A 15,694-nucleotide genomic window follows, 5' to 3' on the forward strand; every position below is an offset into this window, starting at 1 on the left:
ATGTTATTTTTTACTGTGTATAACCTAATCATGCAATGGGCAGCTAGCGGTCGAGAGGAGATGATTGCTGAATGTGACCAAAATATTATGTACATGAAATCGTGTAAAATCCCTGACTGTACCTAACCATTTAGTGATTACAAGTGAATATTTTGCACAACAGTGAGTGATACTACTGTAGCCTAACTTATGGGGGGTGGGGGGTTGAGGATTTTTATGTCATGTCCCCCTCAGAGTATAATGATTACGATCTTGCTTTAAGCCACGGGTTGGGGATAAACATGTGACTAAAACAAAGATATTGGGAAAATAGCTTTCTCTGTCTTCTCCCCCACTGTTCCATTTCCATGAAGAATGTGATTGAATGGCTTGTACGGCATCTCCTCCTTAGAATAACTAAATGAAATTCCATGTCTTTTCCAAAACTTGCAATAAATTTGCTCACATCCATGATTTCTCCAGGCCTGGAAAATGGGATTTTAAAATTCCATGACTTTTCCAGGTTTTTCATGACCGTGGGAGCCCTGCAAGTTTAAAACATTATGATGGTCGACAGTGGGTCAGAAGCGGTGGTCCCATATCTGGAAGCTAGATTTCACTATCTGGGTTTTTGCTCACAATTTGGTCCCCCTCCCTTTGAAAATATCTCCTGCGCCCCTGGATCACATACTACTTGTGTAGGATATATCAGATGTACCTGCTATTCAGGTCAAATATACCACCAATCCTGGGTAAACGAAACACAAGCTAGACAGTCAATGGACGTGTTGTTAGGATGCAAATGCAAGTCCATTGGCATCAGCCAAATGAATAAGTAATAAAAATGTTTACTACTTATTCATTTGGCAGAATCCTTTATACATGCGCACATAGGTCAATCATTACACGGGCCAGGTGCCTGAGACAAACTCGGGGTAAAGTGCCTTGCTCAAGGGCATAGAACGGTGGCAGCCAGGAATCAAACCCACAACTTTTCTGCCTACTGCATGCTAGCTCAGCTTCACCACTTGTTGTTATTATTATTATTTACTGTGGGGGAGGTAGAAAGAGGTTGCAATAAGAAATAGAACTGAGTGCACTTGTGAAGTAGCCCACAACCTGCCCATGGCCTCTGGAGTGTTGCTGTGTACCTTGATTGACCTGAAGAAACATGAGGAGGCCATTCCCAGAACAGTGCCCCCTAGTGCCATTTCGCCATTGTTGCCAGTGGTTCTCAAACTGTGGTACTCTCTTGAGATGTTTTTTTTTTTTCATGAAGACAAAATAATAACTTCAAATTATATCAAAATATATATAATAAAATCCTTAACCACGCAATCACTGAAGTTCAATTTAAATATTTTTAGTTTTTCTTGAAAAACAAAAATACGCAAACAAGTATGTAGGCTACAATGTAAAATACAGTTGAGCTCATAAGTTTACATACCCTTAGCATATACATGCTAAAGTTGACTAAAAAGAAGAATAAAAAAATCATCTTTTGAAAATTGATCTTTATGTCTTAGTAAAAAAATGAGGAAAAATCCAACCTTTAAAGACACCAATTTTCTTTGTGAATGAATTATGTATTGTAAATAAATAAATGTTCTTCCTTAAAATACAAGTGCTTATAATTGTTAAATTCCCATAGAGCCAGGCAGATTTTTATTTTTAAAGGCCAGTTGTTTCATGGATACCGGATACTATGCATCCTGATGAAGTTCCCTTGGGCTTTGAAATTGAAATTAAAATAGCCCCACAGCTTCACATACCCTTCACCATACATATAGATTGGCTATCATATAGGTGGTTTTATTTCAGTTAGCCGCTAACTGAAATAGTGTTTGATCCAACCATTTGGTAAACCAGCTCGTCCTAATTAGCAGCAAGGTACTGTAGATCAGATAATTAGTGATATCACCTGTGAGTGCACAAGTAGAAAGAATATATGGCAGGACTTTTACTTTCTGGAACTGGGATGTCCAGAAAGTCTTTATCAGCATGAGATAACATCGCCTGGCCAGTGTTTGCATTGTTTTGTTTTGTTTTGTATGAGCACCCATGTTTTGTCACTTTAATGTATTAACCCAGCAGGTGTGTCTCTACCCAAAGCGACCTCATAGTAGAGCGGCTACAGGAAAAATCGTGCAAATTATGATACAAGCGTGGAATTCGGCAGGTATGTGCTCAAGACCAATACAATCAAATCTACCTGATGAACCACTTGAAATGTAAAAATAGACCCCAGAAATTGATTTATTGCTCAGAATTGACCAAAGATATTATGATACAAGCATGAAATTAAGCATGTATGTGCTCAAGACCAATACAATAAAATCTGCCTGATTTGCCATTTTTAATGGCGGCCATTTTCCAAAATGGCCACCATAAAAACTCTAAAAATGGATTTGTTGTACAGAATTGACAAAGGAAATTATGATACAGCCATGAAATTTGGCAGGTATGTGCTTAAGACCAACACAATACATTCTAACTGATTTTCCAGTTTAAATGACGGCCATTTTCCAAGATGGCCAACAAAAAATACCATAGAATTGTTGCACAGAATTGATCAAGCAAGTTATTATACAAGCATGAATTTTGGCATTAATGTGCTAAAAAAACAATACAATCAAATCTACCTGACTCGCCACTTGAAATGGAAGCCATTTTACAATATGGTCACCAAAAGACTGAATTTAGCCCAGAAGTGAGCAAGAAAATGATGATACAAGTATGTAATTGTGTGTGTTTGTGCTAAAGAGCAATATAATCAAATCCACCTCATTTGCAACTTGAAAATGTAATATGGCAGCCATTTTTAAAGACGGCCACCAAATAAGACACTAGAACTTCATTAATTGCAATTAATTTAGCAGATGTGGCCCAAATCAATGTTAACATTCACTACATTTCTGTGTCCTTCTATGATGAAGTCATTGGAAATTCAATCAAGCAAAAAGGCACATAATTGAGATTCAGTGTTTCACAAATTCAGTGTTTCATCTTAACTGTTCTTTTCTCTGCTCTCTTCAGCTTATTATTAAATTAAAGCCTGCAGTTTTCGTGGTATCTGGCTTTATTCTGTCTGAGCGTTTGTTCTATTCCACCACTTGTGTCAAGTCTTACACAATCAAGTTTCATAGGCAATGCATTAAGAGAGTGGAACAAGGGGATATTTTTTGCTAATGTTGTATAGCCATCTTTATCTGTCTTTGCAGGATTCGTATCGGGAGACTTTAATTGTTCTTTTGTGTCCTGCTGACACAGACAGCACTTTGACCAGTCAGTGTGTGTTATAATGTTCATTTGTCCATTGTTAATCTAAAAATCAGATTGAGGTATGATCTTTGATCACCTTTTTGAATCCATGCATGGAACAGTTATTTAAATTTCAATTAGTTTTGGGCTGATTGGCAAAATGTGATTCAGAATTTAGTGTAGGTATTTTAACAGAAAGACGCACGTGTATAAAAATGCTATTTGTTTTTCAACAATGTAAGCCTGTTTTAACAAAGCTGTGCAAACACATACAGCAGGTGGAGAAGAAGAAAATGCCTTTGATGAGTGGTGTGGCAGTATATCAATATCAATTGCTGATTATTCTGACCATGTCACAAGTAAGATGTAATATTTCTTTACCCACTCTCACCTTGAGCATGGAAAAGGCCAATGTTGCTACAGTTAGTCAAACCAAACTTTTTTTTGACGTTGCGGTCAGTCAGGCCTTCAGAGTGGTTACACAGAACACTTATATGCTAGTATGCCTCATTTATAATATTCCTGTCTGTTCTTACTGCCCTACTTTGTAGCCTACTCTCCTACTACAAATTACACTGTATATACCGTTTTACATTTGAGTATATGTACTGTATATCACTCTCTGATATACACTCTCAATCTGAATTAAACCAGCCACTGAGGTTATTGGGAATTAATTTTAGCCACTTACAGCGACATTGGACCACTGCTGATTGATTCACTCTGGTCGCCTTGTTCTCTAACTCTGGGGTAATTGTGGGGAAGTCATTATTTGTCTATGGAGGGTCGGCGAATAAAGCGACCAAAGTGAATTCGCCGGGAGCGAACCAATCTGGGCGACAAGAACAATTAAGCGATTTAGCAATTAAAAGTTAGCTAATCGGCAAAAAACAATTGGAATGCTCTTATCTTCGAATGTCCCAGGCTGACAAGCCAGAGCCGTTATGTGATTAGCTAAATCAAACATGTCAATGTCACGTCCAGAGCGAAAAAAGCGAATTCAACGCTTCTTCAACGATCTTGGCTACTTGGTAGCTGAGGTTGTTTCTGGTGTACACGCATCTTTTGTTTAACAGCAACACCGAGAAAACCATGAATTGCCGTTATTAGCATATTAGTGTCATTGTATTATTAGCATGTCATAACCATTTTATTTGTTTGGGGGTGGGGGGGGTGGCATCCGCATAGCGCCCTCCATTGACATTAAGAACTGGTATTATTAGCATGTTATCACCATGCTATTTGTGTGTCATAAGTGGCTTATTTGTCATTGTGGAAAATTTTTAATATCTGTATCACTTCATCATCTATGGAAACATGTTTAAGGAGAGTGAACAATTATTTACACCACATTTGCAATTTGCACATTTGAAATTTGCAAATTTCTCAGGTCTTTTCGGACACCATCTTGGAAAATGGCCAGCATTTCAAGTAGCAAATGAAGTGGTTTTGATTGTATTGGTCTTGATCACATCCATGCCAAATTTCATGCGTCCATCATAATTTGCTTTGACAATTCTGTGCAATAAATCAATTTCTAGGGTCTTTTTTTGCAGCCATCTTGGAAAATGGCCACCATTTCAAGTGGCCAATCAGGTAGATTTCATTGTATTGCTCTTGAGCACATATATGTTGAGTTTCGTGCTTGAATCATAATTTGCTAGGTCAATTCTATGCAATAAATCAATTTCTGGGGTCTTTTTTGGCGGCCATCTTGGAAAATGGCCCCATTTCAAAATCCCAATCAGGTAGATTTGATTGTATTGGTCATAAGCACATACCTACCAAGTTTCATGCTTGTATCATAATTTGCACGATTCTTGCCAAATTGGCCTTGTAGCCGCTCTACTATCACTACGCACTCTAAAAAGAACCTTAACCCTTAAAGGTGTAGGTTTTTGAACATTCTAAGTTCCGCAACAATTGAAGGTTCTAAAACTCTATGTTGAATTCAATGAACCCAGATATTCTTTAGAATGTTAATTTCCCAACATTGACGTGGAGTCATGGAGAATGGCAGTGGAGTGACGTGGTGGTGGGGTCATGCAATCACTTCACTGTTGCATCCTGCATCTGAGACTGCTTCCGTTACTGTTTCATTGGGGGCAGCCGTGGCCTACTGGTTAGCGATTCGGACTTGTAACCGGTGGGTTGCCGGTTCGAACCCTGGGCTGAAGTGCCCTTGAGCAAGGCACCTCACTGCGCCGGGATTAGTTTGTGCTTTACCTCACTGTGTGCTGAGTGTGTTTCACGGATTGGGATAAATGCAGAGACCAAATTTCCCTCACGGGATCAAAAAGAGTATATATACTTATACTTAACCTCCACAACATTTAGTCATTTGTGCACATCATAGAAGCAATTTCTCCTTCCTATGAACAAATTGCAAATGCTTTTGGACATGTATCAGTTGCTTTCATACAATTCCCAATGATATATAGTCATTCCCAATATATATATATACTATATACTTATACTATATATATATATACTTATACTATACTTATACTCATTGCTCTTGTTAGATCAGTTTGCCCACAATTCAAGCCACTAAAAAAACACACCATTATTTACTCAGTTTTACACACTCATGCGTGTGCACACACACACGGTTTTCTTCTATACTGCTATAAGCCAAATCCCTGTCTAAAATCATTGTATTCAGTATCAGTTCCTTACAGTCATAGGAAAACTATTTTTTATACACAACAGCAGAAGTTTTCAATAAATACTGTAGATCAAATGCCAATCCATTTGCCAATGAAAAACACATGACAGTCTGGTGAATGCTGTTAATGATTGCTTTTAATGAGTCTAAGACATTCATTTCAAAGTGCAAATATTTTCCAAATACTGGTTGCTTTGGTGATCAGACCAGGGAAGAATGGGCATAGTCCTTTTAGGCCCCTCCACTCGGTGGCCATATTGCAATGCTTTTTGGGCACTTATCGGGCAAATATTTCGGGCAGAACTGCACCTGTGCAAGGCTTCACGACACCAACCTCACTCCGGCTACGAGATCACAACACATGATTGGCACGATGTATTCACAATTTTCATATTCACACTTTTGGCGACGGAAGGGGCGGGATATGCGTAAACAACTGCCATGTTTGCATTACGAACTAACCCCATACATTTCTGTGGGAGATTCTTTTCAGTGCTGGGTCTCCTCATTAGAAAGTCTCTGGTACGGTGAAGTGTGAACTGAGTATGAGTATTAGAGTAACCCAACAGACACACACACACCCACACACACGTACACACACACACAAACGTACACGTACACACACACACACACACAAACGCATACACGCACACACACGTACACACACACACAAACGCACACATACACACACACACACGCACACACACACACACGCATACACACACACACACACACACACACGCATACACACACACAAACGCATACGCACACACACACACACACACACACACGCACACACACACACAAACGCATAATGCATTAACACACACAAAAATGTACACGTGCATTACACACACACACACGCATACACACACACAAAACGCATACACACACACACACAAACGTACACGCATTAATGCATACACACACACACACACACACACACGCACACACACACAAACAAACGTACACGCACACACACACACCCACACACACGCACACACACACACACACACACGTACACACACACACACAAACGCATACACGCACACACACACGCACACACACACACAAATGTACACGTACACACACACACACACACACGTACACACACACACAAACGTACACGTACACACACACACACACACACACGTACACACACACACAAACGTACACGTACACACACACACCCACACACACACAAACGTACACACACACACACACGTACACACACACACAAACGTACACGTACACACACACACACACGTACACACACACACAAACGTACACGTAATACACACACACACACACAAACGTACACGCGTACACACACACACACACACACACGTACACACACACACAAACGTACAGGCTGTACACGTACACACACATTGACCATGCACTTCCTTCTCTTTCCCTATCTACTTCCTTCTTCCTCCACTTTCTCCTCTGACTACACTATCTAGTACATACAACTCCTGCACTCTCATCCTCTGGTAATAGTATTGGTTGTGGTAGTAATAATTGCAACCCAAGTTCTCCTCTGCTTCTCCTCTCCTCTTATTCAACACAAATGAATAAATGAAAATGTCAATGGGAGTTTGAGAGAGAGAGGGGGAGAGAGAGAGGGAGAGAGAGAGAGAAAGAGAGGGAGGGAGAGAGAAAGAGAGGGGAGAGAGAGAGAGAGGGAGAGAGTACCCTGGGAAGTTGCATCCTGGCTGGTGTGGAATGGAACTGAGCTCAGGGGAAATGGGGACCTGGCAACAGCTGCAGCAGTATGGCTGCTCCTCTCTCCCAGCGAATCCACCAATGCGGGAGCGCCAAAAACCATTCTGCCCACGATGTCACTGGGATGGAATTCCTGGCCAGAGTGTTGTATATGCATGAGCTTGTGTCAGTTATACGGCAAGAGTCTGGCAGACAATATATCTGTGAGTGTGTGTGTGTGTGTGTGTGTGTGTGTGTGTGAGTGTGTGTGTGTGTGAGTGTGTGTGTGTGTGTGTGTGTGTGCATGTGTTTTTGTGTTTTTCCATGCGTGTGTGTGTGTGTGTGTGTGAGTCATTGTGTTTAGGGCAAAGTGTGTGTTCTTATATCCACCAGAAACCGCAAGGGGTGTTTTGGGCTTGTTTTTTCTCCTCCAAAAGAAAGCGAGGCTGCAGGAATCGGGACACTTGCCTGCAAACGGCTGAAATGTCCCAAGAAAGGGGCCAGATCTCCAGGGTTATTGGAAATATTTACAGCCATTATTGAGCTGGGAGCCGGGGCATTAAGGTTACTGTACATGATGTGGCACAGACTTCTCCCACTATACACAGATCCAGATCTCAATGCCACACTGAATTAAGCACTAACGTTCTTGTAGGTAGGAGTATGACCCTTTTCGTCAGTTTTAGACCAACTGGGTACCTACTTGGTACTTTACCAAATGGGGACCTGTGGGGTATGTTGAGAATGGATGAAACGGGGACTTCCTACATGGTGCTATTTTAAAATGCTTGATGAAAGCACGGCTGGGAATCTGTACTAACTCACAGTGACTCCACAATTACAGAGAGGGGTTGGTTTTGAGGAGAGAGTATCGGTTGACTGCTTGTAACAGGGACGGCTTTGTTCAGGGGTCCCTAGATACTCCTCCAACCCAGCTCCACCCATCACGGATTCAGCGACCCTTGTTCCGAAGACTGAAGTGATCTAATCATCCACACTCATTCTCAAGGCATGGGCTCACTGCTGTGTATGGCTATTTTCCCCCTTTTACAAGTCGAGTTCAGTGGAGATGTCGTGACTGCAGCCAAGACAGGGTGGGATTAGAACGATAACATATTTTTTTCAAACTAAGATGGAGGTCAACTCGCAGGACGTTCTGCAAATGTCAACACACAAAGACCAAAATGCCAGGGGCCTGAGAGAGTATCAGCGGTTCATATCCCTCGATGCATTTGGAAATGTTATCACGCAGGCCTACTAACCTGTGGGCTTAATGGGTGGCTAGCATTTACTTTTCGGCGAACTCAGTATCCGGTCTATGCACAGAAGATCTTTGCATTCCTTTTCCACAGTTACTGTACCCTACAGTGGCGTTACCTTTTTATGTTCTACGTTCTGTGTCAACAAGCAACAGTGTGTGTTACACTTTTAAAAGGAGGATTCGCAAAGCCATTAGACATTTCTCATTTCACTTCAGAACTTGCGCAAGCGAACACCGGGTTTAATTAAGACAGCATATACGTGTGCTCCAGTTGAGACCTAAAAAAAAAACAGGAAAGAAAAGATATGCTGACACCAGTCCTTTGTGAGAACAGTTATAGCCTCCTGATTATAAAACCTTGAGAAAGTGCTGATGAAAGACTGCAACAACTTTATCACCGTTGTGGGAGATAAGAGAGGTTGTTTGTGTAATTACAACCTTCTAAGCGTCCACAAAACGCACAGCTCCTGAATCGATCAGGATGGAAAATGATCTTGATGTGATAAAAAAAGCGATGTTTCATGGTGCTGCTGTTTTTAATCAGTAGAACACTGTGAGTGGCTTGGAAGGGTTCAGCGATCATTACCCACATGTGTAGAACTCCTGATGGATCAAGTTTCACTAATTTATTGGTCAGTGGAGACTAAGAAGAACGTGGCTCATCGTGACGACTGCTAGAATGTAGTCTGTGTCACAGTGCACCCATGGCACTGAAGTGCACAATTTGCTTGGCGTACAAAAACACTTTGGTGGTTGCTTAAAATCAGTTACTCTTAAATCAAAACACTTACCGTATTAGAGGCGAGATCATTTTCTGTGTTATTAAAAGGTACATATCACATACAAAGTAATCTTCTGCCTCTTATGGACAATAAAATGTAAAGTCTTAGGGCCGCATTCTCATACAAAGATTAAACCCATAGACTGAGAGAGCATTTCAGTGGAGATCTCCAAGAAGTTGAGTGTAATGTTGACTGCAGATCAGTATCCTGTGAGCACTGAGAATAGCCGGACGGCTGAAACGTCTGCTCTTGCTCCCAAAATTAAATGGAAAAACTCCTTTCTGTAGACTTTGTTTAAGTCTTTTCTTTCAGTGTGCGAACTACTCCTCTCTTTCTCTTCAACTCTTGGTTTAAACGCACCTGGCTAAACTCTAGATCATCTGAGCGCAACAATACTCCCCTGCATGCAGATCAGTAGCACCATGTCTTTCTATATGCTATAGCAACGCCGAGATCTGAACACATCATATACTGTACCAATAACAATGCACAATAAAAGTGATAAAATTTGGATAAAATGTCAGCTCAGTGACTAAGCCAGAATGTGATCTTATTTTTACCCTCTCACGCGCCACACAGTGTCACAACAGACGATATGCTGTTTATGGCATGCGGTTAAAAATAAAATTTGACCTACAGTTGGCTATAACAAAAGAGAGAAATATGATAGTTAAAAGTGACAGGCATAACCGTGGACCTAGCTGAAGGTTTATCTGGGTGGGAGTTCATGAGTTAAAGGTTGTATCAGCGATAGCGGGGATACGTCACTTCTGTTGATGTTCAAACAAAACAGAGAGCTAGCTCGCTAGTCCCTCCCCCTCCCTCACGTGCAATTAAAACTCTCCTAAACGCGCATCTCATGAGTTATTGGCTGAAACGCGCATCTCACGGTTATTGGCTGAAACACTTTATTTTGCCTTTGAGTGGGTTTGCCGACCCTTGCTGCCTACAGAGACACGTTTTTTTGACGGCCTGCTTATGGGGCAGACAGCTAGCGGATCGTTAGGAAAGATTAGATGAATGTGATAATTTATGTTTAGGCCTTTTTGAGGCCTGCAATCGCTGATACAACCTTTAACATGCTCTTCAAGAATGCAAATACTGTATGTCAGGGACATTGACCCCAGTTTGACCCCAGTTTGTCAGGCTCATGTTTTATTTTTATTTTTTTAATCAGGGTGTTCACATTGAGACATACTGTCAGACTCTGAGACAGTCTCTTTTTCAAGTGAGCCTTGAAAGTCTGGCCAAAAAAGGTAGCTCCTAAATAAGGAATACACTCTTAAAACGAATGTGTTGAAAACAACACAACTTGCGCTGCTTTTTAACACATCTCTGTGTCCAGGTAGGATCCACATTTGTTTTAAGAGTTTACAAAACTGTAAGAGTAAGGGACTGGGACATAGATAGCCACTATAGGGAAATCCGCACAAACACCTCTTAGGCTGTGATTCCTGAGGCAGGGAGTGTGTCTTTATCCTTTTAGCCTTGCCGCATGATGCCGAATGACGCCACACGAGCTCCGTTATCCATATCCACACCAAGAGTGTGTGCACGTTTACGTTATCAGTCTACATGTCAGAGGAATTGCTTTAGTATGGGGTGTGTGTGTCTCGTTCATATTAGGCCGTATACTCTGCACGGTTTCATCCAAAGCCGCACGCGATCTCTTCGACCATCCCCTCAAGTCGTGTTGAAACTTGTTTTTATAAACTTAGCTTTGCTGATATCAGATAGGAAAGGGATAACGGCTGCTGAGGTGTCCTGATATACGGAACTAATGGACAAGGCGGAGGAAAAGAACTCCATGACATGCAGCGGAGTTATAGTTACCTTTCAAAAGAGCATTGATATGAAACAGTGATTAGGCCTAAACCTTTTTACTTTATACTGTAGGTTTCCCAATATACAGAATTTATAGCCATCTCACCAGCCATCAGAAAAGAGTATTTCATGTCTAAGGGGATAGGATGATTTGTTGGTTAATACATGGGTTTAGTTAGTTTTGATTTATATGTTTTACGTTTTTGCTCTTGAACTTCTCAAAAGTTGAGATTAGTTTAATTTTGCCACAGGACTTCTTGCGTCAAAAACAGTGATTTTGCTTGTAATCTCTACAAGTCATTGGATTTCCTAAACAATCCAACGGTCTCTTCTTGCTACTTTGCTGCTTTGCTTTGCTCCTCTCCCTGTCTAAATGCAGCTTAACACAATGGCTACACTGAAATACTGTTTTCTTTCTGTCTTACTTCATCGATCAAAGCATGCTCAGGGTGACAGTGGGTGTCTTTCCTGTGTGTGGCCTTGCACTGTGGGAGATCTTCCAACAAGGGGAACAAGGTGTGTGTGTGTGTGTGTGTGTGTGTGTGTGGTGTGTGTGTGTGTGTTTCCTCTGCACAGCTGCTCGCAGTATCTCAGAGATTGGTGTTAACACAGTGCGAAAAGCTAATGATATCAGCCTCTGCACACCAGAAACCCATCACAAAAGCCTCCTGCTCTGAAATCCTGTATTTGAATATTTAAACAACAACTACTTTAACCTAAGACTTAGCAGTTGGTGAAGCAGCTGCACTTTAGCATCACATGTGATCAGACAACTGTGTGTGTTTGCAAACAGCTGTTGATAAGACTATCTCTGCAAAAATCAAAATTGGTTGATTACCCACGGCACTCACCTCACATGCACTTACTCTGTGAAATAGGGGACAGTTCAGTGTAAGCTACGTGGCAGGACCTCTCCTTGCCTTCGACCAATCAGAAAAACATGTCTGTTTGTGTTTGTAACACGGTTGCTATGGCTTCAGAGTACTGTTATTAGAGTTCCGCAGTGTTAGTTAAGCAGTAATACATTAGAATATATATATATATATATATATATATATATATATATATATATATATATATATATATATATATATATATGTCAAATAAATATGAATAATTCCGTGAATATGTGATGAGTGTGTAGTATATTGAAAGTCTGTGACCGAGGTAGATGCTCGATTGGTGAGACAAGGCTGTGTAGCTCTAACCATTATGTCGTGTGAAAAGCCTGCTGTAAACAATCTGTGTGGGAGGGGGTCCAAAAGTCGATGTAGCCTGAGACTAAACACACACACACACACACACACACACACACACACACAGCACAAAGGTGGAGACAAACACACCAACATTCTCGCCTGGACTCTGAGATGAGAAGACTTTAACTCTGCAATTTAATTCGCTGGCTGTAATGGAAGTCTGTGGAGTGTGAACACATTCTGATTGCTCCAGCACATTCAATCTCAGCAGATAAAGCAACAAGCAGTGCAGGGCAGCTTCAGTGCACTGGAGCCAAAGGGGGTGATGTGTGTGTGTGTGTGGATAATGTGTGGATAGTGTGGAGACAATGAAATCCTTCAAATGTCAAGCAGAAACAGGTTCACCCAATAAAACACACATACTGCTCTAGTGTATGAGCACATATCTCCAGCCCTGACCACAGTGTAAAGTCATGTTTAAAAACGATACTTCCACCAATATTATCGATTCATCACATTTCCTTCATCCTTCAGGCTTATTACCTCTAAATTGCCATTTTGCTGTACTTCAGAAATATTAGCATTATATGTGAACATGTGAATCTTTCATAATGTATGTATTTCCTTTTGTAATTATATAAACATTGTGTATGTTATTCCATTACAGAACTAGATTGGTTGGTATGCACTGAGTGGATGGAGGCTAAAGAGTGAGCTGCTATCTCACTATTGACAGAATATGTAGACACTTGACAGGTGGTTCCTGTTTTTGATAGCCATGGATGTATATTGTGTAGGAAAACAATGGTGGCCCTGACACAAGCTAATCCTGTTAACATTCCCATAATCAACCAAAAAACGAGATGCTATCACATCCACAGAGAGCTATGGGCCAGTCAATATGAAGGGCCTGTGAGGAAAATAGAGGGAGGAGAGAGAGGGAGAGAGAGAAAGAGAGAGAATTGCCTACATCAAAAGCAACACACACACAACTCTTCACCTATTTATTGTCACCAGAAGGTACACATGCATGCAACACACACTCACACACCCAAACATCTCCCAAACTCCCGATCTGGGGTGCGTTTCCCAAATGCATAGTTGCGAACCCATTGCCAACCAGCTAAGTTGCTAACAGTTTAGCAACTATGCTTTTGGGAAACGCACCCCAGTTCCATGAAGGGAAAGTACAGATAGTAGTAAACAAAGGCGGTTGCCATATTAGCTTGCTTCCCATTTGACATCTGTTTCAGCCAGCTCCACTCTGCTCTACTTGGCAGTCGCTAGTCAGCTAGCATCTCACCGCCACGGTGCTCATCTCAGGGACTGCCAGCTCTGTCACTCCGATGCCAGACCCAAACTCAAACCGTTGACTGGCTTATATCACGTGGAAATGTTAAGACTCCGAGATGGAGAAAATGCCAAGGAATGAGGTGGGGTTATAAACTGAATTAATTTGAAATGTAATTAAAGGCTAAGTTTGGTATTCTTAAACCTAGGTTCTATTTTTAGATATACAGTACTGTGCAAAGTGTTCAAGAGCAATGTTATGAGCATACAGTATATGTTTATTTCTCATTGTCTTTATTAGAATTCAACCAGAAGATAGAGAGAATATAGAAAAACAAAAAAATGTGGTGGTTCTGGTTCTTGCTCTGGTTTCTGATTCAGCTTCTAGTGTTTTGCATCCATTCGATTGGTTGTTTTTGCAGTGAATCTCGCATGGGGGAAGCTGAAGCCGGTTGGTACTGGTTCTGGTTCTGACACATTGGCATCAGAAGTGGGAAGGAGATGATGACACTTTGACGGATCGAAGATCTCATTGAAAAGTTACAACTGGAAGAGTTCATTGCTCTTCATTGCAGATAAAGTGGAAAATGCGTGGTCAAAGGTTTCTATTCAAAGAACCTTGATGAGGCAAAAGCTACCATCTAGGAATACAATGAAGAGGGTCACCGGAGATGTACTTTTCAGGAGGCTCCACTTTGCGCCCTGCCAAAATGCTCTTGACACCTGAGCGTCAGTTTTAGAGTGAGCCACGGTCAAGTCAGCAGCTGATCTGGCATCAGAGCAAAACTACATTTTCTGTGTATTTAAATGGCCTACTGTGTACATATTTCTTATGTTCTTGGGTCATACTGTAAGACTCATCCTAGAGTCCTTTGCCATCTGGCCCTGTGTCCCAACTCACTTCCTCTTTCTCAATAACAGCGGGAGGCTTAGGGCGTACTCACACTATACCATCCGTACCGTACCTGAGTACGTTTGACCCCCAAAGACTGGTTTGCTTGACCAGTGTGATTGCTCCGTACCGAACCCGGGCACGGCAACCTTATCCGCTTGAGGAGGTGGACTCGGGCGCGGTACGGTTGGGCATTATGCCGCACCTATATTATATCGCACCTATAGCTCAACCGTGCCTGGGTACAGTTTGATCGCATGCAGTGTGAGTGCGGACCAAGAATGGGTACCGCACTCCGGCACAGTACAAGTGAACCATGACCAGTGTGAGTACACTCATAGACATCACATGCACATGCACATGCTAAAGCCAGGGACCATTTGAAAAAGAGACTATAGTCAGAGAGGGTTCAAGCGGAGCGAGAGGCGCAAACGTTCGACAATTTCCGCGTTCGATTATTGCAAGGGGGAGGGGGGAAAATCCCCCTTTATGCAGACCAGAGTAAGCCCTTGCTGCACTAATGTCAATGGAGACTTGTGGAATTTTACCAATAAATTGGTCATTTTGTCTTTCTGGATTTGTTGAGGGTTTTTTGGAAAATTGTGTCATCTGTAAGTGTTTGGGATCATTTCAAGCCTAATAGTGTAATTTTTTAGTGTTCAGATTTGTAATAAAATAACTTAATATTAGACCATGCTGCTGCCAGTTACTGTCCGGTTGTTAGCATGCTAGCTATCCTCTTAGCTAAGGTAACATTTTAAACGGAGAAGTGTAATTTCTTTGAAATGACAACTAGCTGAATAACACTACTGACATTAGTTAAAGTGGATA

Source organism: Alosa alosa, chromosome 22 (assembly GCF_017589495.1).
Source record: "Alosa alosa isolate M-15738 ecotype Scorff River chromosome 22, AALO_Geno_1.1, whole genome shotgun sequence".
Classification (NCBI taxonomy): domain Eukaryota; kingdom Metazoa; phylum Chordata; class Actinopteri; order Clupeiformes; family Clupeidae; genus Alosa; species Alosa alosa.